Raw genomic sequence first — 20,898 nt, forward strand, 5'->3', positions numbered from 1 at the left:
AGAGAGAGAGAGAGAGAGAGAGAGAGAGAGAGAGAGAGAGACCTCGACACAGGAAAAACTCACGCTATGATTGAATTTCTTAAAGTGTAAAAACCTTACAAGTATAAAAATAGCCAAAACTTTCCATGCAAGACTTGAGCTCTAAGTGAAGCTAACCTGCATGCTATAGGGGACAATGCCCACGGGCTTGACATATCTAACAATCCCCCCCTCAAGCCCGAACTAGGACAAGCAACTCATGATACCTCGAGTTTTTGGTATACTCGTCAACCATGAGTTTTAGGTTTTCTCACAACCAAGGATTTTTGGTTTATCCATAACCTGGTGCTAGGTCAGTAACCCCCCCTTGAACAGATAGGGTGTAGGTCAAAAAAATTAGCTACCAAAAGTGGAGTTTTTGGTTCAGTGCCAAACCTTGGGTTTAAGGTGTACCCAGTAACCTCATGAGGAGCGGACAAAATGGTACTTGAGAACAAAAAACTGATAAATTGGGAGGTCTTACCACTTATGGGTGGCAGTGTCTATAGCCCGTACAATTTATTTTGACTAAATAACATGAAAAGAGTTGATCTAATAAATTTCCTCATCAACGGAATATATTGGAGATTCAGTGTCTCCCTCAACCACATGAATTTGAGTTTTACCCTTTTGAAAGCACTTATTTGATGGATGATTTGTTTTACCACAGTGAACACAAGGATTCTTCTTGAAACAGTCTTTCGTCTGATGATTGTTGCGCCCACAAATGGCACAAGTTCTGGTTCCATTGAATGGTTGAGATGAAGCTGCTGTAGCAGCACATTTAGTGACTGTATATGCATTGGAAGTATCAGAAGAACTGGTGGGTGACACGGCATTCGAGACTGTATATGCCCTGGGAATAATAGTAGAATTGGTACTAGGTACCCTGCGTTCTTCTTCCTGCAATGAATTGATGATACCATCCAAGGAGGGCAACGGATCTTTCTCTTTTAAAACAGTAACAATTTGATGAAATTTGTCAGTCAAACTTTTTAACAAAATGGCTATGAGATCTTCTTATGGTACTGAAGCTTCGACATAAACAAGTTGAGTTCTAATACTCTTCAGTCTATTGGCTAAAGCTGCAATATTTTCATCTTCACGCATGCGGATGGAATATAATTCCATTTTTAAACTCATTTTTGAATACTTAGCTTTGGCACCGAAAAGATTCTCTAACTCTATCCAAGCAGCACTTGAAGAATCGACATCATCCAAGTAATGAATAAAATCATCTTCTAAGGAGGTTAGGATAATACCAAAAGCTTGTTCGTCTTTCCTCTGTAGCTCAGCAGATAGTGCCCTTGTAACTGCAGCGGATGTGCCGGACTCGTCGGCTGCGAGAGGCTTGACCACATTCCAAAGATTTTTCCGCATCAGATAACCTTTGACTTTAATTTGCCAGGTATGGAAACCAGACCTGTTGAATTTATCCACCTTCGAAGCCATATTTGAAGCTTTATAGCTTTTGATTTGACGTCGTTTGAATTGTGCTCCGAGTCAGGGGTTTGTTCGATATTGAATTGCAGAGCCGAACAAGAATCCCTTTATGTGTGAAAAACACTAACAAGGGACCATGTGGCTAGCAGCCTTTTGATATGCTCGCAAAACTGCCAAAAAATTTGACCAAAACTATGTTGGATTGCAATACAAACTGCCAAATGATAGTAGCATTTTGAAATGCATTCTCGGTGGCTCAATGATTTGCAGCAGCATTTTGATATGCAAGTAAAAGAGAGATCGCATCTACTACAGTTGGATAGACAGCATCTCAATATGCTTGCAAAACTGTCCAAAAGCCTTCAATGCCTTTTGATATGCTGTCGTTTGTTGCATGATAGGGATGACAACGTTTTGAGAGGCTTTACAAAGCTGCCTGTTAAAAATGATCAATCTACAGCGTTTTGAAGTGCTGATGCTCACCGCCTTCCTGGAGCACCTAGGACTGCAGCGTCTTGAGAGGTGAGGCCGTCCTTGTCTGCCTGGGAAGAACCGCATGCAACACTTCAATAAAGCCCCTTTTGATATGCACGCATGGGAGCCCGCCTGAGAGCAGCGTCTTGAGATGCTACACGCCTTTGGCTCTGATACCAGTTGTTGGTGCAATTGGAGCTATGTAACCATGGCGGTGCAGGGAAGAAGATCCAGCAGAAGGCGAGAGAGAGAGAGAGAGAGAGAGAGAGAGAGAGAGAGAGAGAGAGAGAGAGAGAGAGAGAGAGAGAGAGAGAGAGAGAGAGAGAGAGAGAGAGAGAGAGAGAGAGAGAGAGAGAGAGAGAGAGAGAGAGAGAGATCTCGACACAGGAAAAACTCACGCTATGATTGAATTTCTTAAAGTGTAAAAACCTTACAAGTATAAAAATAGCCAAAACTTTCCATGCAAGACTTGAGCTCTAAGTGAAGCTAACCTGCATGCTATAGGGGACAATGCCCACGGGCTTGACATATCTAACACCTCCATGAGTTCAAACAAACTGAGGAGACTTGTGATGCAAGAGAGGAAATTGAGAAGTGGATATCAGAAGTCAAAGATCCCTCTCATCGGGAATATATATAGTATGAGCTAAAGATATTGGATCCAACGACCCTTTTAATGATGAAGCCATATGAAATAGTGCACAATTTTGTCCATATTATGATTCCATTACCACTCATGAAGCAAGAGGCTATCCTATGGAAGAAGAAACTACTACCCACTCATGAGCCAAACCTAAAGGGGATTATAAAGATGATGTACCTTTGATAGTGGACTAGGTGCTAGCCATTCTTGACATACAACCCCTCTGGTGCAAGAAGTGGTTTGAAAATAGAGGAATACACCACAACATCTCATAATTGAGCCAATCTATGGCCCTATTCCAAGGCGGAAATCTTGGGACACCTACTTCAATTGGCAAAGCAGAAGGCCGTCGGTACTCAACTACCTTGTTCTATCTAAATTGGCCAGTAATTTTCCACCATCAGAGAGATATATGGTTCATAACTTACAAGGGAAAAAACACAGATATGTGATGTCCTAGATTTCCCTTGTTAGATGATGCTGGTAAAGATAGCAAAAATTCTTATCACATGCATCACAACATTTGAGGACAGTGGGCTCTAAATCCCAATATATACACTTTTGGTGGAAAATTTGACAAAAAAACTCAACCAAATTAAGAAAATTGGGCAAAGACACCAAAAACCTTGGAAATAGACAAAAATTGGGACTTTTTGACTTTTTGGTGTTCGAATTCAAAAATAAGTGAAAATTTGACCTCTGCAGGGTCTGGACATACATCTCACCAAATTTCTTGACCAGATGAAGTGGAACATGGATCGCAATCCATGATCCCCTTAAGCATCTGAGGTTGATATTTGGATAGTGGAAAGATGATACCATTCAAAACAACTTTTGTAATGGTCATCATAGGAAAAAATAACAAAAAGTTGACCCAAACCCCAAAATACACGTTGTAAGTCAAAAACCGCAAGCAGCCACAAAAGTTTTCTTTTGGCAAGGAGAAAGGGTTTCAAATCCAAAAATAAGTGGATAGACCCCATAGGCTTCAAGTACCAAGTTTGGGGTCCAGACATGGAGGAACATGGATTGCGATCCATGACCCCCTACCAATTTTTGGAGTGCAGCCTTACAAAATTATAGTAGAGACCAACACAAACATTTTCTCCTAAAGCAAGGGTAGCAGAAAACATTAACAAGAGGCTCAAACAAGACCAAAGGCTCTAGACCAAAAAATGCAACAGGCCAACAAAGTGACTTTTGGGATAGCTGAAGGGAATCAAACCATCTCAAAATCACTTAACATCTCTTAAGAGGTTGTGAGAAACCTGTGTATCAAAATCTGCGGTGCATGGATTGCTATCCATGCCCCTTTGACACAGAAAGTGCCCAGGTTGATGCTAGAGATAGTACTAGACCCTGTGAGCACAATGTTGTTTTCAATATTTAATTTGGAGCTAGATTGTGCAAATTGCAAGCCAAATAGGAGTTGTGTCAAGGTTTAACAAAGTCTTGATTTGAGTAGATTTTGACTAACCCTATGGCTATAAATCTATAGCCACCACCTGAATTTTGTACAAGTTCTATGGATCATGGTTGCAGTGAGTTGCCTTTGGTCGAAGGACTAAATGCATCATAAAAGGTAGCAAGTCAGGGTTTGCAAGCTTCATTTTCTTGATGTATTTGCGGTCAAAAAAAATTTATAAAAGTAAAAACCCTAGTAACAAAGACCAATAAAGCCATATTTCAACCAAGAGTAGTGTCAATCAGGGGACTGTACCCACCTTAGAGCCAATATTGGAGGAGAGTGTTTTTTATACCTCTTTGGAGAGATCATACACCTATATGATAGAGGGATCCAAAAGTGTGAGTTTCAAAGAAGACACCAATATGGAAGCGTGACCTTTGTAGCCTACACCAAACCAAAAACTTTTATACTTGCAATATCAATTCGAGAATGAGCAAGGTGTGCAAATCTATAAGGATGGTATGGATTGTTACTGCGTTAAAATTGAAGAGAGGCCTAGTGAGCTTAAGCTTGTAGTGTTTCTAGATTATAGTGGTGATTGGTATTTTAATAAAGAGAGAAACGCGTATATCATTGCACTTAATCCATTTATTGTGGGCAAGTGGGGATTAACAGGTATCAAAGAAAATGTTGACGTAGAGCCTAAAGAGAAGCCACCTAAGCTGAATATTCCAAATGCCAAGCTTAGACAAGTAAATATGGCTACATGTATCAACACCAACAACACATTGTAGGCTTATATATGTATGATAATGGAGAGAAAACGCTCTACTATAGATGCAAAAATCCCAATGTGAGAGAGTTAACAAGGTAGACATACTTGTACGTATTTACATTTGAGGTTGAGAGAGATATGCACATAATCATGCTAAACAAGTATGGTCAGAATTATTTGGCAGTGAGCCGTAATGAGCTCGAGAGATATACGTACTTTGGGGGCCCACTCCATTAGTACCATAGAACCAGAAACTATGAGAGCGAGTCCTGTGAAATATCATGTGGAACACTCATTCAATTGGCCACATCTTTCTGTACCAAGATTGATGGAATCCCTGGATTCTCGGGTTTTCCATGTCTACACATTGAGGTAGTGACATTGCTAGACAGAAATTTCAGCATGAGGGTGTCAGATATCAAGACTGAAGGCCAAGATGTAGCACCCCTTCTAGAGCACCTGTTAATGGATACAAGACAAGGGTTATAATGGTGGGAGAACCTAGAGTGATGAGGATGGTTGTAGAAACTCAAAGTTTGCAACCTTCTCAAGTGGCTAAGTGCATGCCAAAGAAGTATAGCAAATCAGGAGATTAAAAAAAAAAAACAAATTTAAAAGGGGATCAATCAAAACTCAAAGAAAGTCATGGAAGGCCAAACATGACAAAATGAAAGCAAGGAGGTGAAAGGAGAAAACAACTTTGGAAATGGAATTGAACCAGACAAAAAAACTACTTAGACATGAGCAAGAGAGCAAGAGAGCAAGAGAGACGCAAAGGAACCAAAAGAGTCAAAAATTGACTCACACAGTTCAGTCTTGGTGGACAATAAAAAATTTTCCAATTCCATTTTGATAGCATTCCCTTCCTCCTCTAGTGCTTGTAGTAGCTTCATTTTCCCTAGTGCCACTAGCTCCATCTGCCTTAGGTGTTTCTAGATTTGTAAGGGCAATCATTGACAAGTCCTTCCCTTTCTTGAAGTGGTGAATTTGAATTTCACAATTATTCCAAACATGTACAAATGCTTTGCAATACGTCATTGAGAACACTCACTTGACATATGGTCCTTTGACCTGCACTTAGAATACCATATTTCTATTTTCCTCACTCAAATTCTTGATTTGGCTATCTCAACAATTTGCTTAGATATTTCTTCAATTTTCCTGGTCCAAGCTCCTTTCTTAGTTTTCTTTCCCCCTCTAGTTTTCTTTCAGAAGAACTGAAGTTGGATCTGGGTGATAGCATGTTTAGATGGTACCAAAAAGGAGTGTCTTGGACACTCCTTTGGGAGGAGATGACATGGGTGGTGGGTTATTTATTTTCATTTCATATAAAGGAAAGATAACATCTTTTTGGCTGAGAGGTTGGAATTTAGGCGGTGACGGGAGCAAAGCGAACCCCGAACCCCGAACCCCGACGGCCTCTAAAACACCGGGGGCCGAATGGCGCGCCTCGAGCCTGTCATAGTAAAGCAAACAGGGGGGGCACCACCTAGCTTGAGCGGCTAGGACGCAAGCAACACACCACCATAACAAAGTTTTCATCCAAGAGAGATGGATGCTTGGGAGTAATGATGAAGAGGAAGGGGAATGAGATCAAGAGAGAGAGAGAGAGAGAGAGAGAGAGAGAGAGAGAGAGAGAGAGAGAGAGAGAGAGAGAGAGAGAGAGAGAGTGTATAGCGGCTTAGTACTTAGGCACCACAGAAGGATGGCGAATCCGCACACCCTTCACACATACACAAGCTTACTCCAAACACAAGACTAGGTGGCGATTCTGCACACCTCACATGGGCAAAACATTGCAAGAAACATACTCACAAAACCTCAAGCTTTATTTAGAGAATAAGGCGATGAAATGGGGAGCATAGGGTAGGGGAAAGAGAAGGGAGAGAGTGGTAGAGCACATGGAGGATAGGTGGGAGCTGATGGCGAAGACTCGCACGAGGGTTATGGCCATCATCCTTCATTTAGCTGCCCTTCATCTTCAATAGTCCAAGGGTGTAGAGGTCATGCTCAAGACGAGCATGGTGATTGCGGTGATGGTGCGGGTGTGTATGTGTGTGCGCTAGGCACACACAATGCATAGTGTACTATCTGGTGATGTTGTGTGTGTCCTTAGTGTGATGGTGACCCCTCTTTATATAAGGGAGGAGGGGGGATAAATTCTAGAATTTAGAAATGAAGAAATCATTATCTACATAGGCCATGTGATTGTGGGCCCCACTTGTCTGGTTGTGTGTATATGTGCCAGAACAGCAGTCTCATGAGAGAGAGACTAAGAGAGAGAGATGGGTTGATGAAAAAAAGTGAGAGGTGACATGGAGAATAAAGTAATTACAAGAGGGGAGTGTGTTCAGAGGTGAATCTGTGTGCAGATGTGTGTGAACACAAGAAAAATCAGGTAACCACCGAGTGGGAATGGGTCTGTGGGCACCTTTTTCAGTGAAACTGAGTGTGTTTGAGTGTGGGGGAGGTTATCTGGCTACAGGACAAGAGACATGGTGCCATTTAGAGAGAGGGGGGGATATTTGGGTCATGGGATATGATAGGAGAGAGAAAAGGGGGGTGGGGTATACTGTTTTGGAAGATAGGAGAGGTGGCATGTGAGTTAGGGTGCATTATTGGTAAGGACAGGGGGTGGGGTAGCTTGAGGGGAGAAAAAAAGGAGAAAGGACAAGGGGAAGAGAGAGGGGGTTGACCTTTTGAGTGGAGGAGAGGAAAAGGGACACACGGTGGGGCAACAATGAAGAAAAAGGAGGCAGGGTGGGGATGGGCTGCCCCGCAGGCCCAGGGTGGCCCATTTTACCTTTCTCATATACTTACATAATCATACTTTATTTTTTTCTTACTTTTCCAATGTCTTTTATCACTCCCTCCCTAAGAGGAGGTTTTCATGGGGTGGGGACGAGAGAAGAGGGCTATGGGAGCTTGTCTTGTGAAAAGCCCCCATCAGCAGGTTGGAATTACCATTTCATTTTAATACTAAATCTTAAAGTATAAAATTGCTTGCGCATTTAAATACCCTCTCACCGCCACTCCTCTAGGCTCATTGCAGTGCTGCCTCAATGGGTCCATCCGCCTCTTGTGCCCATTCTCTCTCTCTCTCCCCCCCCCCCCCCCCCCCCTCTCTCTCTCTCTCTCTCTCTCTCTCTGTCTCTCTCTCTCTCATTCACTCAGTACTATGGCATTTTTTTGACTATCATCATTGTCGTTTCAATAGCATCCTCACACATTCCACATGGAATCACATAATACTCATAATGGAAGTACAAACCCCCTTTACCTTCCTCCATTATCTGTTACACAACATATTTCAAGGGATCTTCTGCCTTGTCTATAAAACTACTGGGATGCAAAGAAGAGGGAACAAAGAAACATGCAAAAAAGGATGGCACGAGTGTGAGAGGATGATGACATTGATGAGCAGGTGGCAAAGAAAATTTGTAGGGCAGTTGCTAAGTGCTGGCGTAATCAAACAAATGGGCTTTCTGAGGGTCTTCAATGGATCATTCTACAACAACTTCTCAATCATCCAACGTTCTTAGTGTTTCAACCCACATCGGATACAGTTGGGAGACTGATTTTCTCTAACGTTTGTCATACATTGTCTAAGGTCAAGACTCCTCGTTCAAACAATGAGCTATTTTTGAAACGGGCTATTGTCATGGCATGCCTCAATGGAGTCAATGGGGCTAACAATGTAATGAGCAATAATGATGTTGCAAAGGCATTAGGACTTCATCGAAGAAATGTCACGGGAGCCAGTTTTCGATTGCAAACTGTTATGGAGGAGGGGTCACTTTCCTTAGACACGTGTCAACGTCAACGGCATAGGAACAATACCTTAACAATCAAAATCGAAGAAATCGTGTTTCAATTCTGGTCAATGGAAACCCACATCTCCCCAAACAGGAAATATGTTATTTGAAAGAGAATTGACAGGAGGGCACATGTGGTCCATCCATTGCATCTCCTTGATTTACCTCATATATATCAGCCAATACATCTTGAAAGTGTATCACAATGCTTTACTTAGTAATTTTGTATGGGACGCATGTCTAACCTCACCATCCTATCTTATTGCAGTATTAGTGAGAACCACAATTAATTTGTCAAACCATGGGACGAAGCTAACTCGACTAGTGCATAGAGGCTACAAGAGGTTGTCAATCTCTCGGAAAACAACTAACAACTCGTATCTAACTCAAGCTACACTCAAGTGACTCAAATCACCAAAAGCCAATCGCTCATCGGCAAGCAAATCACATCCGTTACAGCATCAAATGACATCCAAATGTACAAAACTTCTAGGACAAGTTTATAAAACCTAAGCACACATGCCTATGGCCTCAAACCCCACTTTGTTCTGATTATTAACAGCAATGGATTTTTGACCTAGTCGTTTTGCGACTCAGAATGCATCTAAATGCTTAGCAATGATGCCCCAATACCCCGTCTATGCTTAGTTTTCATTTTAAAAGTGTAAATTCCTAGTTATGATGAAATTAAGCCATGGATCGACGATGCCAAAAGCTACAAAATACTGTGAATGGCTTACGTCAATGCGTAGCTCTTACCTGTGGTTGCAATGCAACAAACACATTCGCAATGTGACAACAAGACAGGGAGTATGAAGCGCGAGAAGGAGAGAAGTGAGCGCCGTTAGCTCACGCTGTGTATTTCTTATCCAAAAACTTACAAAAATTGGCTTTTATACCTTAGCCAAGGTTTTTGGGTGGTCAAAAGTAATAATCTGGAGTTCTACCAAAGCTGGGAATTGACTGGCTGATACAATCTGGAAGCTTGTAGCCCCAGCTCATTAACTACAAGGTTTACCAAGAAAATAAGAGTTACAATATTCCCGATTTATCAAAATAATAATTGTTTTACAAGGAGAACTCCGAAAAATGGTGTCCGCGTTAGCTTGCCGTCAACATTTTGGCTGCTTCCAAAAGCTTTGAAATGATTTATAAGAGTCTCAAAGTGCTTCAAAGTGCATCACTTAGAGCCTGCAAATGCTTGAAAGTGCCAAAAAAGTGCATCTATGTGTGCATGAAAGTCCTAAAAAGTGCTTCATAGTATTTCAGAGTGCTTCCAAGGTGCTTGAAAGTGCCACAAAGTACTTTAGAGTGCTTCATAGTGCTTTCTAAACTCTAAAGTGCTTTGGAGTGCTGTAGAGTGCCATAAAGTGCCTCAAAATTCTCTTAAATAGCATTATGGTGCTTTCAAAGAGCCGTTAAAGTGCACTTCAGAGTGCTTTCAAGTGCCCAAAAGTGCTTTGAAGTGTTGCATAGTGCTTCAAAGCACTTCAAAGTACTTTAGAGTGCTTAAAAGTGCCACAGAGTGCTTTGAAGTGCCACAAAGTGCTTGAAATTGCAGAGGGAGTGCCACCTAGTAGTTTAGAGTGATTCCAAAGTGCAACAATGTAGTTCAAAGTGCACCAAAGTGTTGGTAAAGTGCTTCAGTGTGCTATCAAGTGCCTCAGAGTGCTCTTAAAGAGAGCACTTTCAGTGCACTGAAGTGCTTTAGAGTGCTTTCAAGTGCCCCAAAGTGCTTTGAAGTGCTGCAGAGTGCTTCAAAGGGCACCAAAGTGCATGACAGGTTGCTTGAAAGTGCTATGTGGTGCTTGAAAGTGCCACAATGTGCTTCACAGTACTTTCAAGTGTCCCAAAGTCCTTTAAAGTGTTGCAAAGTGCTTAAAGTGCCCCAAAGGGCTTCAGAGTGTTCTCCAAGTACATTGAAGTGCTTCACTAGTGGACACCAACTCCCACTCTTCAACAACTCCCACTCCTCAACCAACCCCACCTCACTTTGGTTGAAAAGGTTGAGAAATGACATACCTAATTTTTTTGTGGAGAAAGAATGAAGTCATACCTACTTTTGTGAAAATACACCCCGAGGTGGTATTATGTAAGTGTTGCAACTAGATTTTAGTACTTTATAGTATTTTTAAATGTCTTTTGTGTGGGAGAGGGATTTGTACATGCGGTTCCAGGAGGGTAATCCTAACATTAGGATGTCCCTTAGATGCTTTGAGGGTCTGAAGCCATACTTTGTATGCAAGTAGAAGGACCGCAACACCTGCTATTGTGCATACCATGTTCAACTTGTTTACTTGAAGGAAGGCATAAATAAAATGCATCATGGAAGATACGGGCTACATGGAATGCCATGCTTTTGCAAATGTCTTGTATGCAGTATCTGAGTGGTGGAATAGCGCAATGCACAGCATCAAAAACCAATTTTTCATCCTTGATAGAACTATGGGAGTTTGTATTGTGTCCAAAGCCAACTGATAGTGCTTCAAGGTGCAGAATGAGATCCAACAATGCATTCATATTCATCTCAAGTCACAATCTTTGTTCACATTTCATACTTACGTGATGCGCTTGGTGCTATACAAAAGACAACTCACTTCTACATCTGTGACGACAAGACACATGACACTTTGATTGTGCAGCATTGTTTTCTTTTGCCCAAATCAATGGCTAAAAAGACATAGCTATAATGTCAAGCGACATTGGGTGTGGTCGAATGGTGTTGTGTCACAATTCAAAGCAAGGCGGCCATTGTATTTTGTTGCACGATTCTTCAATATGACAGGTGTCGAAATGACTCACAATTTCTTTGCTTCAAGCCATGGAAAGGGTGAGCATGACGGGGCTGGTCCCATCAATCAAAGCAATTAATGGCTCATGGGACTCATACCCAAGAACATGAATGCATTTTCACAATCTTGCTTTTCTAACTAATATTAGTGCTTATTAATCCTAATTTCTTAGCATCTTACTAACCCTTATTAGGCATTGGTATTACAAGTTGGGCTATGGAGCCTTATGATTGGATTGACATAATTTCAAAGAGCAGAGCGCTTTGTTAGCTTCATTTGTGTTGCATTGAAGTAACATCAAACAGACAAATTAAAAAAATGCACATCTAAATTTTTCATTGGATTCCAAAATGCATTAATTCTTTGACTAAATATTATTCTCTTGTGTTTAAATTTTCATTTGTATAAGAATGTGCCTACTAATTTTTGCTTGTGTCATTTTATCATTTAACAAGATTATATTTCGCTACATACGAAGCTTGGAGAGAGAGAGAGAGAGAGAGAGAGAGAGAGAGAGAGAGAGAGAGAGAGAGAGAGAGAGAGAGAGAGAGAGAGAGAGAGAGAGAAGAAGAAGAAAACAAGAAAAAATTTTAACATTGTAGCAACAATCCCAAGAGACCTCAAACATCACTGATGCAAGAGAGAGAGAGAGAGAGAGAGAGAGAGAGAGAGAGACCTTGTGCTTTCCTCGAAGCATGTTACCTTGTTTTTCATTTGGCATGAATTTAAATACATAGCAATCATGTTGCCCTAGCTTTGAGATGTGTATCTCGCAAAGGAACCCTAAAAAGGGTTGGAATTTATGTATATCAATCATCCAAATCTTTTGTAATATAATTCTCTAAATTAGATGTTTCTCACTTTTTACTTTTGGGAAAAGAAAAAAGAAAACATGCAATTTTCCTTGCATTGGGAAGCTTGCACAATCCGCCCCAGTTTGACCATTCCCATGGAATTATGAATTTGAGTGCATTTATTTCACTATATTTTCATTATTGAATAAAGAATATAGAGGCGTATACATATCCTTTTATTTTGACACACATTTGTTAATGGTCACAAATAATGCAGTGTTATCAACTAAATTGTGATCCATGTCCCCCCTTGTCCATCTAGAACTAAGATTTGACTAGTAGGTAGCTGATAACATTTGGAACAACTTTCCCAAAATGCCCCCATAGCAAAAAACTAAGAAAAATGGGTCACAATAGCTAAACACAAAAACTAGTCAAAAACTGTAGGGAAAATAGAAAAACTTTTTTTTTACTGAGAAAAAGTTCTCCAAATCCAAAAAAAAGTGGTGGAATAGACTATTGATACTGTCAGTAATCACTAGGCCAAATTCGGTGTCCAGATCTGATGGAACATGGATCGTGATCCATGTCTCCCATCAAAATTTTTGACTTCTATTTGAGCAATAGGTAGCTGAGACATAGACAACACTTTTCCCAAAAGAACCATATGCAAAAAAGTTCAAAATGTGGATCAAAAGACCAATAAATGGATCAAAGTCAAAAACAATTTTAAAAAAACACAAGGGTTGACTAAATAATGCAGTGTTATTGACTAAATCTTTGTCATTAACCTTGCAGACATGGTTCCTACTATGCTCTCATTAGTATATCCTACAATCAATGCCATATATGTCAATGAAAACATGGATAACATGACATCATTCTCAAAGCATCCCTTGCTAACAATCTAATGGCGACTTAGGTTGGCAGAAAAACATTTGGCATAAGACACAATTCATAACAGGACCACGTTGAGAATATCTTGCAATCAACACGCTCCAAGGGATGACATCCTAGAGATGAGGCTCATCAAGAAATTATTGTGCTTTTGTAAGGGCACCACATTTGGCATACATATACATTAAAGCTTTGCCAAGCACAACATCTATAATTTGAGATCTATTCTGACACTCTTGACTAACAACCTCATTGTGAATTATCCCACCCATGTGAACGTCTCACATAAGGCACATGTCTTCAAGGTGAAACTTTTATAGTGGAATGCATTTAGAGGGGGGCCTTCCCTTGCATTTGGTAAAAATATTTTGCCAATAGCAGAGATATTCCTTACCATGGCCATGTTGGGCATATCTTGAAATCAATATGCTCCAAGATTTGACATCACATCCAAAGAGGATGCCCATCAAGGACTTTTGTGCTTTGGTGATGGCACCATTTGTAGGATACAGATTGATCAAAGCACCATTGCACAACATCTTTCTCCCAATAGCTCTTGACTAGCAAGCTCATTGCAAATTCTCTCACCCATGTGAAGGTCTTGCATAAGTCCACATTCCTTCAAGGTGAAAGTATAGGTGTATGCATCTGGAGAGAGGCCTTCCCTTTGAGTATATTTAAAATATTACAAAGCTTAATTACCATAGGCATTCTGAGAAAACCCTACAATTAATGCATTCCACGTGATGGCATTTTGGAGAGGATTCCGATCAAGAACTCTTTGTTTTCATGAGTGCACCACTACAATGTGCTTCCTAAATATGTGTCTTTCTAATGTATGAATGGGTATCATTTTCCATCATGTAATCATCATGCATGGATTGGGAGTGGCTCAATGAGGCTAGGTAATCTATGGTTATCCCAACATACACCCTCTTAAGCCTAGATTATTCTTATGTGTTGATATCATGGTTGTCAAAGTGTCATGGTGTGTAGGTCTCTTGTTGGATTCATCTACAAGTTGTTAGCAGCGGCTAACACATGCTAGACCAATTATGCACCAAGCTGTAGATGTGCTATAGTGCACAATATTTTCTTTTCATTGTATAGGGCCTTGGGCTCATGTAGGAGTTTCAAAGTTGTATGAGTCTAGGTTAGAGAGCTCAACTTTATCCCATAGTTGAAGGGTTTGAGGCCCAAAGCTATAAAAGAGCCCTATGCTTAATGAGTAGTAATTCTTGGGTGAGTTCGTCTCTTTGTAGAGTGGATGGTCATGAAGCTCATGGGCTTTCCATGCCCATGTATCTCTTGATTTTTAATAATCAATTACACTTTCTTTCTTATTAGTTTTCTTTGTTTGATTGTGTGGAGTGAGATTGTATTAGTGTGACGGTAGATATCCTAATCCCTTTTTTGAGTTAATCTATTATATCCACACCATTGGCCATGGTGTGTGAGGGCTATGCATTCCTTCTCTTCATCTCTCTCTACAAGGTGTGCGGTTAGTGTGTGTCCATATGTAGTCGCATTAAGGGGTTGTGCTGGAATGGACACACTAATGCGGAGTAGGTATGCTAATTGCATGCTTGTGTAGTTGTGTGATTAGAGTTGTGAATAGAGTGACTGATGTGAGAGGTTAATTTCAACCACATGATTGTGTGCAAGTGATTAGTAAATAGGAATGTGTTGTTGATTAGAGGAAGCCCTTTCCATGGATTCTCTCTATGATAATTAGAAGGATCTCTTAAATCCTCTACGTCTATACATCTTAGGCTCGTGCTTCCATGCCCTAGCTGGGTTACTGACCCATGATTTGACAATTTTGTGGGTTGCAATTAGGTTGTGCTACAACGCCTCCCTACATTTGGTGCCGCTGACGGGGATCGATAACCTAAGCTAGTGAGTTTAGGATGTGTAGAATAGAGTAATTTCACTACTAATTTTGTTGGTTTTTAAGTGTGTGTGTGTGTGTGTAACTCATTTTTTGGTTTGATTTGATGATGTTGTGCAAGAAATTGATGTTAATGTTGAGTTATGAATACCCCAAACCCCCAATCCCACCCCCAATTTTACTAATTTCATGCTAACCCTTGCTAATTCGCTTCTTTCCATGCTATTTTTTACTAATGTCATGCTAATTTCTACTAATTTTGACTAACCTTGCTAACCTAACCACTAACATTTGAAGTGTAAATTATGTGAAATACCCTTGCAAGAGGTGGAATCATCACTCTAATCAAGTTAATTGTGTTAATTTATGCTTAATTTGATGATTTGCATGTTTAATTTTGACCTACAAATGGTCAATTTTGGAGCCGATTTGATGGTGCACACACTTGTGTGTGCAATGATGCGACTTCGTGTGGAGCAAAGGAATAGCTTGGAGTGTAATTACGATGTAAGTGCACTCACTTGTTATGTCAATTTTTGATTGATCAATGTGATTCAATTTACTAATTATTTTCTAAAATTAGGTGTGTAACACAAATTGACCTATACTTTGCACCTGATTTGATACACTTGGAATGAAATTGATAGGCAAATTGTGACTAATGAACTTTGTGTGTATCCAAATAATGCTTAATTCCCATCAAGAATTCATGTGTGTGCATAAAAATCATTGTGTGTGTGCACACACCAAAGAGGGAAAAAACTGTTAAAAATTTCAAGTGTTTGTGCACCTAATCTCAAATGTGTGCATGCATATAAAGTGATGAAATTGATGATACATGAGTATGCAATCATGTAAATGATGTGTATGTTAAGCTAATTCAATCATTGGATAAGCCTAATTGCCAAAAAAATTGGGCAAAAATTGAGTGTGTGCGTGTGTGTGTGTGTGTCCATCCATGACCACTTGATTTTTAATGATTGATGGTCAATTAGGGCACTTAAATGATTTTTTGTGAAATGATCATGAAAGAGTGTGCAATCATTAGGTATAAGCCTAAATTCATTTTAATTGAGAGAAATTCGATCAATTGTGCTTAATTTTTGAGTGTGTGCATTGCTTGATTGGGTAAAAATAGTGCAATTTTTTAGAAATTTAGCATGCATGCATTCACTTATGCTTGATCAAGTGTTCAATTTGAGCATGGATTATGAGAAATTGATGGAGTTTTAGCGTATACTTTTGGTCTAAATTTGGGTGTGTGTGCCTACTTCATGGCATTCAATATTCAAATTGGGGGTGAACAATTGGTAGCAATTACCAATTATGATGATTAGTAGATCTATAGATTGGAGTGTATGACTGATCGATTTGGGATTTGAGATGAATGACTCAATTTGTGCATAATTGGGGATGATTGAGGTGCAATACCATTACCATATATGCTAAATTGATTGGATATCGTGTACTTTTAATTTCCATAATCACGTATGAATGACGAACCCAAATGGGAATTAACTGATTTGGAAGTTGGATATGAGCAATTCAAAGTTGCAATGATTAAAATCGGATAAAAATTGGCATTTGAGAAGTACATGCACTATATTCATGTGTGAATGCAATGCTTGATGTAAATCACCAAATTTTTGAGATTGCATTACTATATGATTGGGGAATGTATGACCAATTGAGTCACTCAAACATTATGCTAGGAATGCTTGATTGATCACGTGTGAATGAAGAAGTTGATGAGTGATTCCATTGTGATAATGGAATTAACTATGAAATGTGTAACATCAATTGTATTCCCATTGTGTGTGGGGCAATCTTTAACCCACCCTTGCTTGAATGATTGCCCACACAACACACACATACATGTTAACACACCCTTGATGACTTTGGGAACACACTCTAAGTGAGATTAAAAAATAAATAAAAATACTCAAATCGTGGCCCATCGTCCAGATCTCACATCGTTTTTGGCATTGACTCACCTGACTCGGGCACTACCTTACAGGCCCCACCACACATCCCGCCAAGCTCGCTCTCAAATAACACACACACACACACACACACCCTCACACACACACAGACACACTAGCTCTCCTGCCAAGTTCCAACTATGGCGCTGGTCTTTGGACCACACACACACACACAAAATGCTGGCCTGCCACTTTTGGCATCTTCACAAACATACACACACCCAACAGTCCCAACCTATATCCAGGTGCCTAAAGATGGCGCACCAACTCTCTCCAACTTTAATCTCTCTGTCACCCACACAAGCTGCCAAAAACTATACCATCATCACGTACAGAATCAACACAAACACTCACACACACACCCTTGATTCATGCTCCCCTATATTGTCACTAGCACACTTGCTAAGAATCCTGCATTGAGTGATGCCGAGAAATATTGACCTCAATTCTGGCGCATGATTTCTATTTCCAACATGATGCACAAATCCTTGCATTTGTCGCATTCCAAGCTGGCCCTGGATTGCTGCTACGGCCTTGTCTGGTTTTAGCATCGCCACTGGCTCAAGCTGCAAAAACAATCATGCCTAGTTTGCACTCACTCCTTGTGCTGCCCTCTGGAGCTCCTACCTCCACACACTCGCAAGAATATCCTCAAACACACCCACACACTATTCAAAAAATGTTGCCGCTGATGACATTGCTCTCCACACGCACGCACGCCCCTCACAGCTCATTTTCCTGCAATGCTATCACTCCACCCCGCTCGGAGTTTGAGGTCGATGACCCTACATGGCCAAACTCGTGCTACTAGACATGGGTGCCACTCACCTGCTCGGTGCTCTCTGAGTCTCTCTCTAACTCACTCCCACTTGCCCATTTCTGCAGGCTGCAACCCGCCACTATCAAACAACATTGAAGCTTGTTTCTACATAACTGAAAATTGTTATAAAGAAGGAAAAAAACGAGCGGGCGTTCTTGCACTTTGACCGTGATGATTTGAACAGTCAAGTGAGCCTTTTGGCGAGAACATAATGTTTTGGCTTAAGTGTTTTTTTAAAAAAACGTGTTATTATTGATAAATGATGCAAGACTTTCGTGCACCTTACAATGATTTGATTGAAATTGTTTGGTATCAGTGGCAATTAAATAGAACAAAGAGTGTTTTGGTAATAAAGAGTATTTTGGTGTAATGAGTATTCAAAATGCAATCTTGCAGAATTGATTGAGCTTTGGATGGGAAAGTGGCAATGGAGGTTGCAAAGGTCATCACGGAAAGTGATAAATCACTTTCATATATTGGCTATCAAGACCCATGCACCATCAATTGAGATTTAGTTCGCTATGTATGCTACATTGTCTATGAATGAGCAAAGTATGGCCATTACTCTGTGCGCTTTGATTGGGCAGATGCATTATTATGATCTAGTGCTGGGTCTGAATGAAATTTCTTCTCTTACACTAATGAGAGATTTTGGCCAAATATACAACGTCGCGCTTTGATTGATAAAGTAGAGTACAAAATCCATTTCTCCCTCTTATGCTATGTAAACAATATTTGCTATCAAAGAGCAAGGGAGTGGGCTACGATCGAGTGTGTGCTATGCTTGTGTAGTCATTTTCATGAATAAATGAACTCTCATTCCATAGATTTTTGGGTTTGTGCATAGTTTGATGCTCAAGTGCATTGGAATTTTCATTGCACTACATGAACAAGTCTTTTTGGCAAGCATACGAGCTTCATGTGAGAGCTACATTGATGATTCATTCATGCTTGATGGAGAGTGTGCATTAAAGTTTGGGTTTGACATTGCTTGTATTTTAATGCTTAAATTGAATGAAAAATCATTTCATAGCACTAATTGGGCTTCTTGAATGACCATGATAGGGCAATAAAACTTTTGGGCTTGTGATTGAACATTTCATAGCACTAATTGGGCTTCTTGAATGACGATGATAGGGCAGTAAAACTTATGGGCTTGTGATTGAACATGAAATTTTTAGTGCTCTTGTTGAATAATCATATGATTTCAAATCACTAACATTGATCTAAGTTTGATGGCCGAGAGTGAGCATTAAACTTTTGGGGTTGAGGGTGATTGTGCATTTTTTAGTGCCTACTTTGAATGAAAAAATGCTTTCATGCACTAACAATTGAGCTTCATTTTGAAGGGGTGTGGCACGAGTGTGATTTCAATTATCCAAGGAGGGATCATCATTGCAATATTGCAAAATTTGGTTACTTAGAGCCATTCCAATTATTTGGATCAAAAGTTGTATACATGCTAGCTCATAGCTTGGTCAGAAAATAAATTTTTGAGCTAGTGTTTTTCCAAATTTTTTGGGCTTTCAAAATAATTTGGCTAGTGAGAGCATTCATCTTCATTTCATCAAGTTGCAGTCATCTCTAGCTCATAGATTTCTCTAAAAATTGTAAAACTTGATTTGAGTTAGTGTTTAGCCAACTTGTTTGAATCTTTAGAATTGTAAAATTTGTCTATCGAGAGCCACTTCATTTCATTCAGAAGTTGCATTATTTTCAGCTCTTGTCTTGTTATTCCATATTTCATTAGAGCTAGAAACTAATCAACTTTGAACCATGCATGAGAGATTGTAAAAATTGCAAAATTTGCTTATGTAGAAGCATTTTACCTCTCTCATTGTTGCTGTGTATGCATAAATTTGATATCAAAGAGCATCATGTGCATAACCAAAGGCATTTTTTTCCCTTGGGTTTTCCCTTTGGCAAATTCGGTTATGCAAGACCCTAGCTTTAGGTTTTCATTGATGTTTTCTTTGTGTGCTTTTGGATTTCAATAAAAGTCCTTTTTGGAGCTTGAGTCACACTTAGCTTCAAATCAGCTTCTTTTGCAAATAAAAAGATCAAGAGGCTTCTCTCTACAAAGGAGATGCTTGCTCAAGGATGCTCAAAAGAGCATGAATAGGTGTAATCCTTCCATATTTTGCTCTTTTGTTCATTTCTCCATTCTCTATGCTTGGATTAAGTAGTTTTTGCTTCTAAGCTATGGTTCTTTCATGTTTGAAAGCTAGGCATCTTAAAGTTTCAACACTTTGCTTTGTGAAAATTAACTCACATCAAAAAATTAGGTTTTATGTGTGCTAATCATAGGTAATTGGCCTTGACCTTAGGTTAAGGTAGGATCATTTCTTGCTAATCCTAGACTCTTAGTGATAGTCTTAATACTCCATTCATTTTTAACATGACCTAGGGCTATGATTAGGCTTTAGTACTTTAGTCCAATTGCCATAAGCATCTCATGTTGGAAGCAATAAAAAAGTGCTAAAAAATGAATCAATGAAGCAACAAAGTGTCAAGAAAAAGTAGAAAAAATGCTACTAGGCACGTGAAAAGAAAATTTCTATGTTATGTTGTGTCTATGTGAGGCCTAGCACCTTATTGGCACTTGGAAGGTGAGGGGAATCACCTTGGCTCGCTTGGTCAAGGTCCTAAACTGATGCCCTGGGTTGATAGGGGTTAGCCGTCACCTTGGTAGGCTAGTAGGATTTTGGAACACCTTCTTGAGGGTTCAAGAAGCCGAGAGTCGCACCTAGACTTGCCTTGGGGTGGTAGCCTTGTGATTGTGCTTTATGTTTTTCAATGAATGACAAAAACAAAACTTCTATGAGCTTCAAAAAGCTTTGACAATGTACTAGTAGATTATGAGCTTTTTTATAGCCCATATACATAATAGACTTGAATGATTTATTAATATTAGTCACATAGTTTTTAGGCTAGTAATTTTATGAACTTGCATTAGCCTAGGGTCATAGATGATTGCTTGTGTTTCATGCATAAAACTAAAATTTCAACTGGTTTAATCTTCACAATAGTTTAGGTGTTTTTTTGCTTTATGTTGTTTAGTTTTGACTATGATTGACCCATCTTTTAGAAGCAAAAAATTCACTTTTCATGATTAATCATTGTCCTTCATGTTTTGTTCATTCATG

This window comes from Adiantum capillus-veneris, chromosome 8 (genome assembly GCF_014529385.1).
Source record: "Adiantum capillus-veneris isolate H3 chromosome 8, ASM1452938v2, whole genome shotgun sequence".
Lineage (NCBI taxonomy): Eukaryota > Viridiplantae > Streptophyta > Polypodiopsida > Polypodiales > Pteridaceae > Adiantum > Adiantum capillus-veneris.